General features: G+C 52.1%; 1 protein-coding gene and 1 pseudogene across 1 annotated transcript in view; both read right to left on the minus strand.

Moving 5' to 3' along the window:
- The window catches only part of PEBP4 (phosphatidylethanolamine binding protein 4), a 212760-nt gene that overhangs the window by 37989 nt on the left and 155787 nt on the right, over nucleotides 1-18984 (minus strand). The window lies entirely within an intron of this gene.
- Nucleotides 6193-6978, minus strand: LOC115840124 (small ribosomal subunit protein eS4-like; annotated as a pseudogene).

Consider the following 18984-nt stretch of genomic DNA (forward strand, 5'->3'; position numbering starts at 1 on the left):
GCCAGGAGGGAACTGAGAGCGTCCCAGAAGCAGACAGGTTTCCAGAGAAGTCACTTCCTCGTGAGATTCCCCATTTCCTCCCGCCTCCCAGCATTGAAACTGGGGACACCACGTGGACCTTGACAATGAGTCAACGCGGCAAGGGCACACTTTTAGCTGGGACACCTTTTCACATAAAACCTTTTTTTGAAAATAGTTTTTCCTTCCTTGGGAGACATCTGGCCAGAGCGAAGCAGACTCCTTAGTTGTGACCAAATACTGAAATCAGATCAGTGATATTGTAGTGTGTTTCATATGGACAGACGTTGCTGGGAGAACTAGAGAGCTGGGCAGCTCCTGTAGCTGCCCGGAGCCTGAGGTTGAACCCCGAGGCAGAGCCCTCCAGAGTGGCCACCTTGCTGAAGTCCTTTCCAGGCCACCATTCCTTGTGGAGGAGGGTGGAGGGTGGAAGCCAGGGCCCTGGGCTACTGGCTTTGGTGTGCTGGTGGGTGGGTGGGTAGGAGGGCTGAATACTGGCTTTTGGACCAGACTTCCCCACCCCTGTGTGGGAGGCGTGAGGGGCTAGAGCTGGGAGGCAGGAAGTGAGCGCAGATGGGCTGCCCAGACAGCTGTGTGGGGGACAGAGCACATCTGTCCGGGTGAGTCTAGTGGGGCCCCTCCCCACAACCTCCATGCCAAGTCTACCCGTTCATCAATAGGGTGTGGGCTCAGTTTGGATCCCAAATGGGGAAAATGGTGGGAAAGGAAAGTTTGAAGGCAGAGGCAGGAGCTAGGGGTTGCTGAGGGGGTATGTTCCCATGAGAAAAAGAATGTCTGAACTCTGGGGAAGAGGAAGGGATGAAGAGCAAAGAGAAACTTAAAAGCAAATGGATCAGAGTGCATCTGCCCAGGGTAGGCTTGTGGCTTCCAGGTGGCTCCTGAGAGCCCAGGGTCCGGCGTCTCCTCTGTGAAGCTGCCCAACTCCTCGCCTCTCCTGTGCTCCCCAAATGTCTTACACTGCAGCAATTAAAGTCCCCGAGGTAACTGCTCCTTCTTCTGTCTCACCTACTAGCCCGCGGGTGTACCAAGATCAGAGACCCTATCGTCTTCATCACTGAATCCTCACAGAGTAGACACTGTAGAAGTTTGCTAAATGAGTGAGCGATTGCATGGCCTAAATTGACACAAGGTTTCCCATTTAATGCTTTAATTTTCTCTAATTGGCTGTAAATATTGCTGGGGAAGCTTTTCCCAAGTAGACACTCAGAGATCTTTGGGAGATAGAAACTTTCAGATTCTCATCAGGAATTTGCCTGCGGGCCTAAGGGTAGTTTACCTCTTTAAGCTCTTTTCTAGGGAGCTGAGCACAGGGGAAAGGCTCATTGTTCTAGAAACACACTGACTTGGCATCACGGCCACTTGCATGTCGTCCTTGGGGCAGCTGCTTCCCCCTCTCTGCAAAGCTATTACCTGCCTGCTACAGAGCCAGAGAGGCAGGAATTATGAATCGCGTGGACCTCCACGAGTAGGGGAGGTTTATAGCTTCCCTGCATCTGTCCTCCATCACCTCTCTCTGCCCGGTTCTCACGGCGTAATAAAAGGAGATGCGAGGGACTTCCCCGGTGGTCCAGTGGGTAAGACTCCACGCTCCCAATGCAGGGGGCCCGGGTTTGATCCCTGGTCGGGGAACTCGATACCGCACGCATGCTGCAACTAAGAGTTCGCGTGCCGCAAGTACGAAGTCTGCACGCCGCAACTGAAAGATACCGTGTACCACAACTAAGATCCGGCACAGCCAATAATTAATTAATTCATCAATTAATTGATTAATTAATATTCAAAAAATAAAATAAATGAGCTTTGGGGAAAAAAAAGGAGATGGGAGCTGGAGTTCCAGCTCTACTGTGTGGCCCCAGGTGAGTCATTTCTCCTCTCTGGGCCTCTGTGTTCTCATCTGAACAATGAAGGCTGGACTAGGGAATCTCTGAGTTCTCTACCAGTTCCTAATGTCACATATCTGGTAGAATGATGAGCAGGGAATGTGGCCCTTGATATTATCACTGTCCCCCAGAGCCTGGGCTGGGGACTTTCCCTTAACTTAGGCTTGCGGGGTTGGGGTGGGGGGAAGGAAGGGCCCACAAAGCTACTGCTCCACTTGTGGATGCCTGTGTTCACCCACTTGCTGCAAAGGTGACTCTTCCTGGATGAGTTAGTCAAGTCCTGCTTGAAGCCAGAAAGTCTGCGTGAATGACTCTTAAATGTTTCCCAAGCTTCTACTCCTGTTTTCTATTACCTTGTGGGTGTAACAGAAGTGCCAATAGGGACAAAGGAAGGATTAAAGTCCCAAGGGCTTGGGCCCCAAATGGGACACGTGTACTCTTCTCTAACGTTATTTTTGTCATCACGCTCATCACCATCACCGTCACCCATTATTAATACTGTTAAGCATTTATGGTTCTTCATTCAGCCAAGAGCAGTGGGTGAGTAAATCAGCAAGAAACTCCGGCCACAGGAAGCCTGCACCGTTTCGGGCATTTCTCTGGTCAAGGCTGGTTTCTCCAGCCCTTATGCAGGGATTAAATCTGACCCGCAGCAGGAAATGGGGCCCGTGGCTTCGAGTTCCTTTACATGAAAGTGCTCTCCTTTCCAGAGGAAAGGTGTTATAATTCCAAGCTACTTTTGCCGCTGTGTATCTGTTTCTTATTCACATTGGTAGCTGCTACAATGCCTTGAACAGGGCACGACCAAAGGTGCTTGCTAAATGCTTATTGAAAATAGTGAATTATAATGATGTCTTATAACAGATTAAGCAGAAGTGGGCCTGGGAGTGCTCTGAAGTGCTTCTGAGCTGCCATGAGCTGAGAAACAGTTTAACTCCTCGTCTGGGGCATCTTCCCTGCTAACCTTAGAGCCTGGAGCCCTCGGGTTGCAAGGCTAGCAAGGGATTGGCTAGCAAGAGATTGGGAGGCAGGGTGGCCAGGACTCAGATAGGAGGCGAAGAGCTGGCGCCTCCTTCTGGCCCTGCCGGGCTGGAGCGGGCCTGGGGAGGGCTGGTGCGGGAACCTCAGCCCCTCGGCTCCCAGAATGTCACCTCCCTACCACCACCCCAGCCCCTTCGTCCCGAGAGAGCCCAGCTCAGGAGAGCCAGTGGAGAGCAAGGGAGGCTGTTATGTAACTGATTTAACTCCTTGCCAAACTGGTGACTAATTCAGACCGTCTCGGCCAGATTGGCTCGGCAGCTTTGGTGTCAGCTGCAGGAGGCCCGGCTGGTTGGTGGCTGGTTCTCACACCCTCTGCTGGAAGGATGTCTCAGCTCCCTTGCTGGCCTGGGCCACCACCAACCTCAACCACGGCTCCATCAGCACTCCTGCCTCCCGGAGACCTTCTCCGTAGGCGTCCAATCCCCCAACTTTGCGTCCCTTCCTGCCCTCCAAAAAGAGGCCAGGAAGACAGTTCATTTATGCCTGGGGCTCACTGAGGCCCTTCATTTTGCACCTGGTGAGGGTGAAGGGCGCTGTGGCCTGCTGCCCTTGGCTGGCCGGCCGGCCGGAGGGTTTTGGCTGCTAAAGTTGGCACTGTTGGGTCCAGAACTCGGGGCCCTTCTCCATCACTGATCAAGGGGAGAGGGCTCCAGGGAACATCTGCCCTCACCCAGTCCCCTGGCCTTGGACCCCGGGCCCTGCAGGTCACAGGCTGCCTGGGTGATGCTGGGAGGGGCCTGGGCTCACTGCTTCGGTTCTCACTTTTCTTTTTTAAGAGGGGGTGCTTGGTAAGCCCAGCCCGTCCCTCCTGCAGAAGGCCATCCTGAGGGGGGACGTGGAGGGAGGACATTTGTGCTTTATTTGGACGCAGTTCAGGGAAAAACACAAAGAGGTGTCCTGACGAGGCCCACGGTATTCACAGACATGAGTGCTGAAGATTAGTTTGTTTAATCCTTAACCACGCAGCCCTCTGTGCTTGGGATTATTCCCATTTTACAGGTGGGGAAACTGAGGCTGAAAGCAATTGGGTGGTTTGCCAAAGCTGGTAAGTGGCTGAGCTGGGCTTTGAACTCACTCCCCAGTGGCTTGGGAGCCTAAGCTGGCTCTGATACACTGCCTTCCCATGGCATTCCTGGGATGGGTTCCCGAGGCCTTTGAAAGACTTGTACATCTCAGCAGCTTCATGGCAACTGCCCAGCTAGACCCAGAAAATAATACTACCTTGTACTGCTGCTTCCTTCCGCCAAGCCCCACACAGACATGATCTCATTCACTTTCCCACAGTCCCATGTGGGCTAAGGAGGGGGTGGGGACTCCGTTTCCCAGGGAGGAAAGGGAGGCACAGAGAGGGACGCTGGCCTGTTCTAGGTCACAAAGCTGGCTGGCGGCAGAGCTGGGACTGGAAATCAGGCATCCCTGACCTTGAAGGTGGTTATTTAGCTTGACGAGTATGGGCTAGAATCACCCCCGAGATACAGCAAATTGGGGTGCTTTTCTTAAGGGCTGACTCAGTGGCTGAAACAGCTCCAAGATAGCTGGGCTTGTGTTAAAAAAAGGAAATCTGAGATGCATATAAAGGCAATCTGTATGCCAAGAAAGAGGCGCTGGGACTAGTGGTCACCACACTAGCTCCCCTCCTGGCCAGTCCCGGCACCGTCTCTCTGCTTCCCTTCCCCGGATGCCTGGGGCTCAGAGGCAGCCCTGGTGTGATGGAAAGAACAGTGGCTTTGAGGTCATGGAACCTGGAGAGGATATTCCCTAGGGACCCATAAATCAGTCATTTCCCCTCTCAGCTTTTCCACTTTTCACTCAAAAAGTGAGGATACTAACTACATGAAATAGACATTGCGTGTGAAAAATTTCATCAACTATAAAGCCTGCAGAGAGAGAGAAATTACTGGTGTTCCCTTCAGCCCGATCTCATCTCTACTAAAGACCTTTTTAAAAATGGCTTTGAAGCGGCGGGTCACACAGCAATTGTCCTGGTCAAACGTCTGTCTTCCCTACTGTGGCTTTTCCACTTAGATCTCTGGTACCCAGTGTCTGGTCCCGAATCAAATGTTCCCTGGGTGGCCCCATGGGCTCCAGGACAGGGCTGGCAAACTTTTTGCAAAAGCCCACCTGGTAAATATTTGAGGTTTCATGGGCCACAGGCGATTTTGGTCACATGTTCTTTGTTTCTTTCTTTCTTTCCATACAACTCTTTAAAAACGTAAGAAACATTCTTAGTTCACAGGTCTTACAAGAACAGGCCGGTTTGGCCCGCGGGCTGTAGTTTGCTATGCCTGGCCTAGTGTAAAGTTGGGGGCGGGGGAGTTTGGAAGTAGAAAAGGCCTAGACCCCCAGTTTTGCTGCCTGCCTGCCTGAGGGCCTTCGGATCACTCTTCAACCTCCCCGGGACTTAGTGAATTGTCGCCTCGTGGCTGTAATAGTCCCTGCTTACTTCAGAGGGCTGCGTCTACACCGCAGCAGGTGCCTGAGAGATGCGGGGTGGTATCATTACGGCTCAGTGGGTGAGGGACGGCCCACCCTGTCCTTTGTGTGGTGGGGAGGACAGCACCCTCCCAGAGTCTGGGATATTCTACAAGGTGACCAACCAAGGCCCTGCTCGGAAGGCAGAGGGCCAGGGTTTCATGAGGAGAGGAAGACCTGGGGTTATGTCGAGGGGCTGGGTGTAGGGTTGGGACCTTTGTCCCACCACCAGCTTTGTCTTGGGCAGGAGGTGGCGTCTGGGAATCTGTGGGGCTACGAGAGGCTCCACACAGACCTGAGGCCCGGGGGGACCCAGGGCTTTGCCGAGAGGACACCGGCGACTCCCTGGTCCCCTTGAGTCCTGGCTTGTTGTCAAGTGAGAAACTAGAGAAGGAAGCAGTTGTGGAAAAAGTGTGGGTCAGAGTAAGAGCCACCATGTACTGAGCACTTTTGTGTCCCGGGTGCTGGGGGCTGTATGCCCATCCCCCCATCCCCCCAGAGAGCCCGGGCAATGCTGGGGCGGGAGGGGCGGGGGAAGGCTCACAGCTGCAGGGGCTGGAGCCGGGCGAGGATGGTCCTGCTTTCTTTGATGTTCCACTGCCTCCTGGGAGCCTAGCTCTGCCCGTGGGTTCAGGTTTGGGTGGGTACTCAGGTCAGGGGAGTGTGAGATCTTGATTCTTTTTCTTTCTTTCTTTTTTTTCTTTTTTTCCAATTATGTGGTAGTTATCTTTAAGTACAAAGACTTTTCCAATCATGTCACTTAGAGATCATTTTATCCACTGCTCTGTTTGCCGTCAGTCTCTTGTCTCTCTCCTCAGCAATGGTAAGGTGGATACCCTTTCCACGAGGAAGAGAGATCCATGGTTTGTTGCCTCTGCCAATAACGAAAATGTTGGAGAGCCGGGTGGCAAAGCTATTGCCGTTGGCATCTTTCACATGAACTACATCAAAAGAACCAGGACGTCTCTCCTGGTTAGTGATCACACCAATTCTTCCCAGGTTAGCACCTCCAGTCACCGTGCACAGGTTACCAGTGTCAAATGTGATGAAATCAGTAATCTTGCCAGTCTCCAAATCAGTTTGAATGGTGTCATTCACCTTGATGAGGGGATCATGGTAGCGGATGGTGCGAGCATCGTGGGTCACCAGATGAGGGATTCCTTTTGTCTCCGCAAAGATCTTTCTCACTTTGTACAACTTATACTTGGCCTCCTCAGATGTAATACGATGAACAGCAAAGCGAACCTTGGTGTCATAGATCAGAAGAAAATTCTCTCCAGTCTTGTCAATGCTGACGACATCCATAAAACCAGCAGGGTAGGTTATATCAGTGAGGACCTTGCCATCAATCTTAATGGAACGCTGCATGCATATCTTCTTTACTTCATCTCCTGTTAGGGCATACTTAAGTCTGTTCCTTGAGACATTCCCTCAGCTTGTGGGGACTGGTAGATGGATGAGGAGAAAACACACCAGTCAGTTTATCCAGCAGCCAATGCTTTGGAGCTGCTATGTGCTTCAGGTGTTTCTTGGGACCGCGACCCATGGTTGCGCTAGGCACGAAAAGAGAGGCGATTCTTCTCTTTGAGAAATACAGTGAAAAGGACTAGTTCCTCGGCTGCTGGAAAAACCCCATCATCACCCAGCCGTGGAACCTGGAGCACTCTCTTCTGTGTACTTGTGCCATCCCGTGGCTGGTTCTGGAGGGTCACCTGAGACCAGCCTCCCGGGCTGGAACTCAGCAGTGTGACTCGGTACACAGCGGGCCATGTCTTCCTGTCGCCAACACCCTGCTTATTTCTGTGCCCCTTTCCACGTATAATTCACTGTTCCTGTATCTAGAAAGCCATCCTGTTACTTCTTTACCTGGTAAACTTCTACTCAATCCTTTAAAACATAGCTCAAATGTCACCTCCTCCAGGAAGCCTTCCAAGACTACCCAGGCACAGTTAGTATCTCCCTGTTCTGCCTTCAGGCACTTTGATTATTATACTATTTGGGGGTGGGGGACAAACATTAATCGAGCACTTAGTACATCCTACACCTTACGCTAGGCACTTTACTGAATTATGCCATTTAACATTCAAAAACCCATGAAAGGGTCTTATCCCCATTTTACAGATAAGGAAACCGAAGCTCAGAGCAGCTAAATAACCTGCCCGAGGTGAGGCTGGGGTCTGAATCCAGGCAGTATGACCTCAGTGCCCTCCTTCCTAACCAATAAATGATATTGCCTCTCTGACACTAGTTATAATTACCCCAAACTGTGATAATAAGTTTATGGGTCTGTAAATGGCCCGTGAGCTGAGGCCACGACTTACGTATCTTTGCTGCTGCAGAATGTAGCACAGTGCAGTGCACACAGTAGGCACTTAGTGGTTGCTCATGGAAAGAATGTTGAATACAGAGCCTGTGGGGGTTGGGCCCACTAAAGGAAGGTGGGGTGCTGGGAGCCGGGAAAGGAAGACCAGTGGGGGACACAGCTGAGTGGGTGGGGCTTGCTTGACCCTGGAGGGGAGGAGGTTCCTGCTGCCAGCTGCCATGCCATCTTGGAATCACGAGCCTGGCAAGAACAACAGAATGATGTCCTGACACTGCTTAGTAAGCACCTTCAACATGCTAGGAAGCGCTTCGCACAAGGGCATTCTAAGTCCAGGATAAAGGACAGCTAGTTCAAATCCCTCGACGGCTCACGAAGGCAGTGCCTTTGCAGGATGCACTTTGGCAAAGGATCACCCTGAGGCTGGGTCTGGACTCCGTGCCCCGTACGCTCTGAACCTTGCCGGCCCTCTGAGAAGCCAGGCTGTGGAGGGAAGTTGCATGAATTCCCGTGTCGGGGAGTCCTCTTTTGTACCATGCAGCTCTGTTTACAGCGGACTGGCTGCCTGGAGGAGCAGAGTTTTCGGGGGAGCAAGGAGATGGGCATCAGGACACTTTCATCTCTTCCCGGCTCTCTCCATCCACAGGAGGTGGGACCCAGCCGGGGCCCAAAGCCTGGAGCCTCCCAGCAAGCCAGGTGGGCCTGTGAGGTCATGCTTCCTGCCACACTTGCAGGTGGCCCTTTCCTGGGGCGCCAGCAGGTGTCAGGGGCAGGGGTGGTGTACGGGGGACCCCTTTAGCGTCCCCAGTCCCCTCTGGGGGCTGGAGGTGCCCCTTGAAGCCACTGGAAACCTCTTTTCTTGCCCGGAAGAGGTTCAAAGCATGCGTGGCTGCTGACACGGGGGAGGGGGGATGGGGGGATGGGGGGAGAGCGAGAAGACCCCCCTGCAAGCCGCGTTCATACAAAATGCATTTCCCAACGTATCCCTCTGGCCTGTCGGAGCCCCTTCTGCTCACTGCTCTGTTTATACATGATAGACAACTAATTAACATCCAAACCTCCTGAAAGGTCTTTTCAGAGGTAATGTTCTGACAGGTTATGTCAGCAAGGAGCACTGATTTGTCTAAGCATGGATCACATTGTTTCAGATTGAATGAGGTGAATATTAAACTGCTTTAAATGTACTCTTCATAAAGTACTAATTACACACTCCCAAGGGAGAACAGCCAAGGAATACTAAACAGTAGAGAAGTCAACAGAAGGTTCTTTTTATAGTATGTTGCTGGGCTCTGTGTTTTTCTGTCTCCTTCTCTCTCGCTCTCTCTCTTTTTTTTTACAGTAAAATCACAGCACGCTAAAGAATACACGTTTATAGCACAATGCTTCTCATCTAATTATACGGCAATCATTAGTTTTAAGCTGGATGCATTATATTTTCTTTGATATATTATGCCTGAGGCACAACTCTGCATTTATTGCTGCTACTGGCAGATTCCAGTTCCCCCAACCCCCTTTTCAAACCCCAACTCCTCTCTACCCCGCGACCCTTTAAAAAATTATTTAACCCTTACTGTTAGTTCGCTTATTGTCTCAAAAAAGAATAATTGCAATTTAAATTGGCAAAAGTGGGGGAAACGACATACCCTTGGTTCATCAATCGATTTATTTGTTTTTAATTAATTAATTTATTTATTTCGGGCTGCGAGACGCTGCACGCGGGATCTTAGTTCCCCGACCAGGGATCGAACCCGTGCCCCCAGCAGTGGAAGCACGGAGTCTTAACCACTGGACCACCGGGGAAGTCCCCCCTTTGCTACTTTAAAGTGGAAAAAATAGGAAAGGAAATCTCGTGTGTTTCTGGGAGCTCTGCAATTTTTTTATTAACCAGGTAACGTCCTGAATACACAGTCTCTGCTCCCCGACCCAGTGAAATTCCTTCCTAACAAATCCTACAGGATCACGCTGAGCTCCCAGTCGCTGAGCTCCATTGTCCCTCAGGGAAAGAGATATTTATATGTATACAAATATACGTCTCTAAAAGCAACAGAGGGGTGGAAAACCATGAGGCAGGGAGCAGTCCCGCCAAAATGCAGGGTGGCCCTTCAAAATGCCTATCTGCAGATGTAGTGAGAATTCCGCTCCAACAGTTTTTCTGGATATTTCTGACATCAGGCCTTGCCCATTGTTGAGAAAAAGCAAGATTAATTTTGAGATGCCCTAGATGGTCAGGTTCTCAGTCCTGAAGGGAGAAGAAGGCCAAGTTCCATGGGGATGGATGGCCTGATATTGACCCGACTGGTTTCTTCTTAGTCAGGCCTCTAGTCGTCATGCCTCTAAAGATAAAAGTGATGGCAGGGTCCCAGAAAGGTAGCATCGCTCTTGTGTAAGGAGCAAAGTGGGGTCCCCTTTCCCCACTGTGGTCTTCCTTTTCCTCCCCCGACATCAAATCAGAAAACTGTGGGATCTTGGACTTGAAGGGGTTAGAAATTTCCCATCTTTAACAGTTGAGGAACTTCAGAGCACAGAGCTGCCTGCAGTTCAAGCTGGAACCTGGGGTCCTGACTCCCAAGCTAGTACGCTTTCCACTTCGGATAGAGTAACTCCAGATGACTCTTCTCTCACACAAATGACCCAGGGCAAAGGAATAAAATGACAGAGTGCTACGGACTGAATGTTTGTGTTCCCCTCAAAGTCACATGTTGAAACCCTAATGGTATCAATGTGATGGTATTTGGAGGTGGGGCCTTTTGGGAAGTGATTAGTCATGAGAGTGGACTCCTCCTGATGGGATTAGCGCCCTTATGAGAAGTGCCAGGGGAAAGTTTGCTTCCTCTCTCTGCTCTCTTGGGGCCATGTGAGGATACAAGGCGGCTGTCCAGACATTGGATCTGCCAGCACCTTGATCTTGGATTTCCCAGCCTCTAGATCTTGGAGAAATAAATGTTTGTCTTTTGAGCCACTCAGCCTGTGGCAGTTGTTATAACAATCCAAATGGACTGAGACACAGAATTCTCTTCTCCGAGAGCTGGAAGAGGTCTGGAAAGTCACCTAGTCCACCTTTCTGTTGCTGCTTGAACCCCCTTCATGACGTCCCCAACCATGACTTGTTCATTCTCGGTTCTGGCTCCTCTGCGGATGGAGGGTTGGCGACCTTCTCCCAGGGTGTCAGACCATCTCTGTGCAGCTCTCATGGTTAAGTAAGTGTTTAAGAGCAGTGCACGCTGGAGCGAGAGTGTCTGGGTTTAAATCCAGCACAGCCATGTCGCAGCTCTAGGACCTTGGATAGGGGACTTAACATTTCTTTGCTTCCGTTTCCTCTTCCTCTGTAAAATGGGAACAGTACAAGTGCCTGCTCTATAAGGTTTTGTGAGGATGACAGGAGATGATACATGTCGAGCAGTGCCCAGCCTACTAAACTAACCAAGCTTAGCTATTATTATTGTTAGGAAGTTCATCTAGCTCCCTAGCATAACTGCCATGGTTGTAGCTCTGCCTGGGGCCCTACGGAACAAGATTAACTTTTCTCTTTGTGTGACTGTTTTTTTTTTGTTTGTTTTGGTTTGGTTTTTTTTGCGGTATGCGGGCCACTCACTGTTGTGGCCTCTCCCGTTGTGGAGCACAGGCTCCGGACGCGCAGGCTCAGCGGCCATGGCTCACGGGCCCAGCCGCTCCGCGGCACGTGGGACCTTCCCGGACCGGGGCACGAACCAGTGTCCCCCGCATCGGCAGGTGGACTCCCAACCACTGCGCCACCAGGGAAGCCCCTTGTGTGACTGTTTTCAACTATTTCATTCATTCAGTGCTCAGTTGTCACTGGATGACCCCTGCATGCCAGGTACTTAGTGCCAAGAGAAGAGAGAGATGTGGAAAAGACTTGCTCCCCGATCTCATGGATTTTTTTTTTTTTTTTACATTTGTTTTGGCTGCGTTGGGTCTTCGTTGCTGCGTGTGGGCTTTCTCTAGTTGCGTGGAGCGGGGGCTACTCTTCATAGCGCTGCGCGGGTTTCTCATTGCGGTGGCTTCTCTTGTCGCGGAGCACAGGTTCTAGGCGCAGGGGCTTCCGTAGTTTTGGCGCGCAGGCTCAGTAGTTGTGGCGCACGGGCTTTGTTGCTCCGCGGCATGTGGAATCTTCTGGACCAGGGATTGAACCCGGGTCTCCTGCATTGGCAGGTGGATTCGTAACCACTGCGCCCCCAGGGAAGTCCGATCTCATGGATTTTAAACACCAGAAGAATTTACAATTTCTCTTCAGAGCTTCTCTTCCCCAGGGGACATGCTCTGGTTTCTTTGCCTGTTCCTCACTTAACTGTCTTCCAGCCCGTTTTCCTCATGTGAAATCACTGAAAGGAATACACCAGGGATGACGAAAAAATGGTGGCAAATCTCAGCTTCAGTCAAGGGCACACCTTGTGTCCATCATCCAAACACAAGAGACTGGGATTCCATGGGTGAATGGGACCCAGGTATGCGTTGTTTCTTTTTTTTTTAAAGCTCCTCGTTCTTTTTTTTTTTTTTTTAAATTAATTAATTTATTTTTGCTGTGTTGGGTCTTCGTTTCTGTGCGAGGGCTTTCTCCAGTTGTGGCGAGCGGGGGCCACTCTCCATCGCGGTGTGCGGACCTCTCACTGTCACGGCCTCTCCCATTGTGGAGCACAGGCTCCAGACGTGTAGGCTCAGTAGTTGTGGCTCACGGGCTTAGTTGTTCCGCGGCACGTGGGATCCTCCCAGACCAGAGCTCCAACCCGTGTCCCCTGCATTGGCAGACAGACTCCCAACCACTGCGCCACCAGGGAAGCCCTAAAGCTCCTCATTCTTAAATCCAATACGTGTGTGTACGTGTGGGCATGTGTGTGTGTGTGTGTGCGTGCACGCGCATGTGTGCACGTGCATCCCCCCACAGATGCATGCCCACAGCCCCTGACCCTGGGTAAGCGGAGGAGGCTGCCTTCGGGTCTGTCCACTTTTAGGGACACGCCTTTTTCTCAGGGCTGACCCCTGCCTTCTCCTAGCCTCCCTCCTCAAGCCCGGGGTATTCTTGGCTGAGGTATTCCCCGCTACGTGAGGGTGCCAGCTGATGATACGTGAATCCTCCAGAAGGTACGACGTCATCGGTCAGTCCCCCTGCCTACCCCGCACGTCCATCCCTCCCGTCACTGATGCTGCCAAAGTTAGCACGATGGGAGATACATGTGACGCTGTCACTCGCCTGCTACAACCTGTTCCGCAAGCCTCCCTGTCTACTTCAGGATCCCATGCAAGATCGCGGCCCGTGTGCACGTGAGCACGTGCATGTCTAACCATTGCTCCATGCCTGGCGCTGTTCTTGGGGCCTCACAGGTGCCAGACCCGCAGCCGAGAGGGCCCCCTTCACAGCCCGTGCCTATCGTGGGCTTTGCACCTCCCCTTTTCTAAACCCTGAGGACACCACCGTGTTTCATCCATTGTTATCCCACAGCCTGACACAGTGCTTGAGACCCGAGGGAGTGGACATACACTGGTGGAAGTAGGGCTGGTGCAAGTGCTATTTTTGAGGAAGCGCTCTTGCCTTGTACCAACAGATACAGGCAGCCAGCTCCTGGGCCTAACCTGATGGACCCCTTCAATATACACTCTTCCTTTTGAAGCCCAGGCATCTCCCCTTTCCCAGAATTAGGCCTTCTTCACCCTCCTGCTGGGTCTCTGTTGCAGTGTACCTCATCTGGTGATGAGGACGTCCTCTTTAGGGTCAGGAAGACCTGGCCATACACCTCTGAGGGACCCAGAGGTAATAGGGGAAGATGCTGTGCTGAGGAGAAAAGCACCCAGAATATGCCAGGCATAGTGGTAAGTGCTAGCCTGTAGAGCGACACCCTGCAGAGATGTGATCTCTGCCTTCATGGAGTTTGCAGCCTCGTGGCGCCGCACCGGCTTTCTCATCTACAAATGGGGCCTCAGACTACCCACGCCACGGGGTTGCTGTATAGACTGAAACAGTGCATATAGGGTGCCCGGCAGGGAGTTAACATTCCGTGAAGTTTCCAAATGGGCATTCTTCTGCACCCCAAGAGGGGCTTGAAGAAACTGGCCCTTCTGAGTCAGGAGGAAGGCCTGTGCACATCTCTGTAGGGATGTGACCTGGTGCCTGTGACACATCCCTTGGTGGTCACCAAGCACGGAGGAGGTGTTGGGGCCGATGGTGGCCAGCCTGCCCCGATGGTGCACCTGCCGCTGGCTCTGGGGTGGCAGCACTTGGGCGACTATGAAATCCAATATGAAGGAACTCCCTCTTTCCTCTGGCACTTTGATTTATGGCCTGGGTGTCACCTTCCTCCTCGGCACAGCGTCTGGCCCTTCTCCTTTCTATGCCTTTCTCTCTCCTTGCTCACAAATACCTGATGCTTCCACCTACCCAGCTGAGCTTTGGAGGAGACTAAACTGGCCTTGAATGACTGCTTCTGCACCCTAAGAGTTATGTGGCCTCAGGCTAGTTATTTAATCTCCTCGAGCCTCAGTTTTCTCATTTGTAAAATGGGGCTAAGAATCCCATCCTCCCAACCTCATTGTGGGGATGGGGAGAGGAGGCGTGGGAAAGGTTCCCCTGCAGCACCAGGCATGCCGCCAGCCCCCAGCATGCGTGTCTTTCCGGTGCCCCCATAAGTCACACTAAGGTAAGGTACTGTGGGTTTAATGGATTCCCTCTCCTCAGGAGTTCCTGCATTTCAAAAGAGGACACTGGCGCTGTCTGACACAGCACAGTAAATCGATGGCGAGAAACTTCAGGAGAAGCAGTGGGGGAGGGGAAAGAGATATTTTGGGGGCAGAAAATGGCCTTCCTTTACTTCTGAAATCACACCACTTAGACTAGCAGCTCTCAGCCTAAGAGCTGTGATGCGCTGGCATGGTACCAGCAGTTGTGAGATGTATCACAAACAAATATGCTGCTAATAATAAAGTGCCACCGTTTTTGAATAATCCCCCCCAAACACACTTTGGGGGGTTACCTTAGAGGGAATTCAAGGTTAGTTGCATGATATGGTCATACCCACTCTCATTCTTACGTGACTTCTCGAGTGGGGTAGAAAAGGGTGCACCTGGGATTGGGCACAACCTGGGCGTGCCTGCACGTGGGTGTCCCTGGCCACACGTGGCCTGGTAGAAATAACAGGTGCAGGTCAGGGACCTGGAGAAAACCCTTGAGACACTTAGAAGCACCAGGCATGCTGCACAGCGAGAGAAAACAATGAGCCCCTGACTTCTTCTTTTTTTTTTAATTTATATCTTTTAACATCTTTATTGGAGTATAATTGCTTTACAATGGTGTGCTAGTTTCTGCTGTATAACAAAGTGAATCAGCTATACATATACATATATCCCCGTATCCCCTCCCTCTTGCATCTCCCTCCCTCCCACCCTCCCTATCCCACCCCTCTAGGTGGTCACAAAGCACAGAGCTGATCTCCCTGTGCTATGGGGCTGCTTCCCACCAGCTATCGATTTTACATTTGGTAGTGTGTATATGTCCATGCCACTCTCTCACTTCGTCCCAGCTTACCCTTCCCCCTCCCGGTGTCCTCAAGTCCATTCTCTATGTCTGCATCTTTATTCCTGTCCTGCCCCTAGGTTCTTCAGAACCATTTTTTTCTTTTTTTTTAAGATTCCATATATATGTGTTAGCATACGGCATTTGTTTTTCTCTTTCTGACTTACTTCATTCTGTAGGACAGGCTCTAGGTCTATCCACCTCATGACAAATAACTCAGTTTCGTTTCTTTTTATGAGCCCCTGACTTCTTCTGCAACAATGTGGTTGGCTCCCAGGACAGAACACCATGCCTGCAGCCAGGCAAGGGCAAAGGAGCGCCCCCTCGACATGGCTCTATTACGTGAAGGCCTCAGCAAGCCTCATGGACCGTGACAGCAGTCAGAACTCTGTCGCCTTTGGGGTGGGGATATTGACTGGGAAGAGGGAGGCTTTGGGGGCACTGGAAATACTCCATGTCTTGATCTTGGTGGTGGTTACATGGTGAATGGACAGAATGTTTGTGTCCCCCTAAAATGTGTATGTTGAAACCCTACCCCCAGTATGATGGTATTAGGAGGTGGGGCCTTTGGGAGGTAATTAGGATTAGATGAGGTCCGGGGAGTGGGGCCTTCGTGGTGGGATTAGTGCCCTTTCGAGAGTCAGAGAGAGCTTGTTTCCCCTCCTCCTCCTTACTCTCCAAGGAAGCATACATTGAGAAGTCGGCTGTCTGCAACCCAGAAGAAGGCTCTCACCAGAACCTGCCGTGCTCTACCCTGATCTCAGACTTCTGGCCTCCAGGACCATGAGAAGTGTTATAAGCCACCCAGTTTATGGTATTCTGTCATAAAAGTCTGAACTGACTAAGACAATGGAAGTTTTACACTTAATATCTGGGTATTTGATGGATCTATTTGTAACTTAATAAAAAAATTTTTTTTGAAAAGCAGTTTGGAATCTCAGCCATGCACCTGTCAAGGTTTTCCCACAGTGCACCTTGGAAGGACCTTTACAGTAGGAACCCAGGGAGCGCTGGGGTCACATCAGGCCGTCTCAGGCAGTCAGCGACTGGCCACGAGCTCTCCCTGGTGGCCTACACTCCTGACTGACAACTTTTCGGGGCTGACGTCTCAGCCTCATTAGTGCCCAGTGCGTGGAGACGCGGGACCCTCACCAGATAATCTCATTCCTTCTGGCAAGACAGCTCCCAGCAGAGGCCATGGCGTGTTGTGAAGTGCTCCTTGCCTAGGTTATCTGGGGGGCTGTCAGGTGCCCCCCAGAGCAGCCTCCGTGACAGGAGTCCGGCAGACACCCAGATACCCACTGCAATCGGTGGCCCCAGGATGCTGAGGTGACTCTCCCAGCCACCCATGTGGAGCTCATTTTGTTTGCTTTGTGTGTTACTTTGCACCCACCCCTTTGGTTGCCAAGGAAACAGTGACGCAGCCTCCGGTGGGGCCTCAGGCTTAGTCAATGTGGAGTCTTTTAAGGCAATGGTGGTTCAGTGAGGCGGCCCTGGTGCTGGGAGGGCTGGTGCGGGTGCAGGGGACAGGGCCGACTGGGGAGGGGGAGAGGGGTGACCCCGACGGAAGAGGCGGTGGCTTTGCTGCAGGCCTGCTGGACGGCGCTAGTCAGGATGAAACTTTTCACTCAGAGCCTCAGGAGACCCACCCTTGGCCGAGTCACCAGAAGATACAAGGCAGATGGTTCTAGAGGCGCGGGGGAACAGCCTTTTCCTGTCCTGGGTGTTTGTGTGGCCTGGGACAGCTGGTCTCCGAGGCTCTGGCAGGTCCAAAGCCTCTGCAGACCCGTCAACCAGGAGCAGCAGAATGGGTTTCTAGGCATTAACAACGTGTTTGTGGACAATGGGGGGTGAGGGGGTTGGCTGGGAACTAAGATCCAGGGCGACCCTTCTCAACGTGGGAATGCCTCCTGTATCCTCCAGAGATGAGTTTCCCCGCTTTCTACCCCCGCACGGCCATCGCCAAGGACCCCGGGACCCTGGGACTTCCCTGCCAGCATGCTGTGTCTTCTGCAGCCTCTGCCGGCAGGGCCTTGGGCCTAACATCCTCCGCTCCCCAGCCCTGCTCCCTGTCACGCATTAAGTTTGTCCTGGCCCCCCCAGGGCCAAGCAGCCCAGTTCCAAGGCTGGGAAGGCCTGCTGGTCGTGGGCGGGTCTACCTCAGGGTCTTGTCTGGGTGCCTCTCTTTTAAACTCCCTGCCGAGAAAGACAGGTCTGCCTGCAGCTCTGGACGGAGCTTTGGTAAGGGTGTCCCGAGTTCGCCTCTTGACTCCAAGGCTGCCCTGCGGCCTGGTGAGCACAGCCCCTCTCAGGGCAGCTCTTCCTTTCCTGCTGCAGGAATGAATATCCTCCACTGTCTCACCTGAACGGGTCCCATCCCCACTCTCTAACCCCCCCACCTAACTTCCCTCTCCCTGTCATTTTCCCTATCACCCAGTCTCAAAACCTCCGAGTTATTTTTGATTCATCTTTCTCCTTTATCACCCTTATCTTGTCACTTATCAAATTCTGTCAGTTCTTCCTTCAAAATGTCTCCAGCGTATGTCCCTTCCTTTTTTAAAATTAAGTTTCATTGTTTTTCTTAGTATAAAAGAGAGCTATGCACAATGTAGAAAACTTAGAAAATACCCATAACCAAAAAGAGGACAATTAAAATTACCCATAACCCTCCAGTCAAAGCTGTTATTAATATTTTGATACATGCCCAGTTCGTCCCTTGTCCCTGCCTACATACATACAACTTTTCCTTTCTTTCACGTCTCCCCATTCCTGCCACTATCACCTCGTCTACGCTCTCCTCCCCTCAGTCTCTCGGTGGCCCCCCCCCCCCCGCCGTTGTCCACCCTGCCACCTCTACCACTTTCTCAAGCGCTGCCTTTGAAACACGTTGACCCTCGGGCAGCCACTGGCCCGCAGGAAACAGGTGTCCCTCTGGGTGGAAGCCCACAGCTTGACGAGCATATGGCAGGCGCCTCTGTGTGATGGGAAAGAAGGCTCCCCTTCCTCAGGGTGGAGGCAGCTCCTGGCCTGGGTGAGTGGCTAGGGGGCAGGGTGCAGGCTGCATTGAAGTCCCCGCCTGTCCCTTCTGTGGGAGCAGCGAATAACTAGCCCTGGTCACACCTGCCCTTTGCTGTATGGGGGCCAATTCTACCTTACTAACCGGTCCCAGCACTTACGCTCCTGACCTGCCGGGCCAGTCTAGCCCCTGCTTCTCCAACACTGTGTGTTTGGCCCCTCCTGGGGCCTTTGCCCAACCTACACCCTCTACCCCCTGCTCCCCTGCCCTACCTCATACTGCTGTCCTCAGAGGCCCGGCCCAGGGGTCACACCTCATGTGCCAGTAGGGCCTAGGCATGTCCCCTGTGTGTGGGGGATGGGGTCTGTGAGAACAGGAGATGGCCTGAGTTGACAGATCTTCACCCAGGTCGCTAAATGCAGTCTCCCAAGTTTTTAATGTCGCCTACTAATTCAACACGTTCAGAAGCCTTGTCTAGGCTGAGCGGAGCTGCCCAGCCCTGCCATGGCCCACCTCGTCTCTGAAGATTTCCGTGCCTCCGTCTCACCTCTCCTCGATCAGCCCTGCTCCTCACGCAGGGGTGTGAGGTCCCCTTTAGCAGCTTGGGTGATACGGTTTAGTGGAAACACACTTCTCCATTCAACAAGCATTTAGTGAGTGCCTAGGTAGATCGAGCAGTCAAAAGCCTGGGTTTGGG

Source organism: Globicephala melas, chromosome 6 (assembly GCF_963455315.2).
Source record: "Globicephala melas chromosome 6, mGloMel1.2, whole genome shotgun sequence".
In the NCBI taxonomy this organism is placed as follows: Eukaryota; Metazoa; Chordata; class Mammalia; order Artiodactyla; family Delphinidae; genus Globicephala; species Globicephala melas.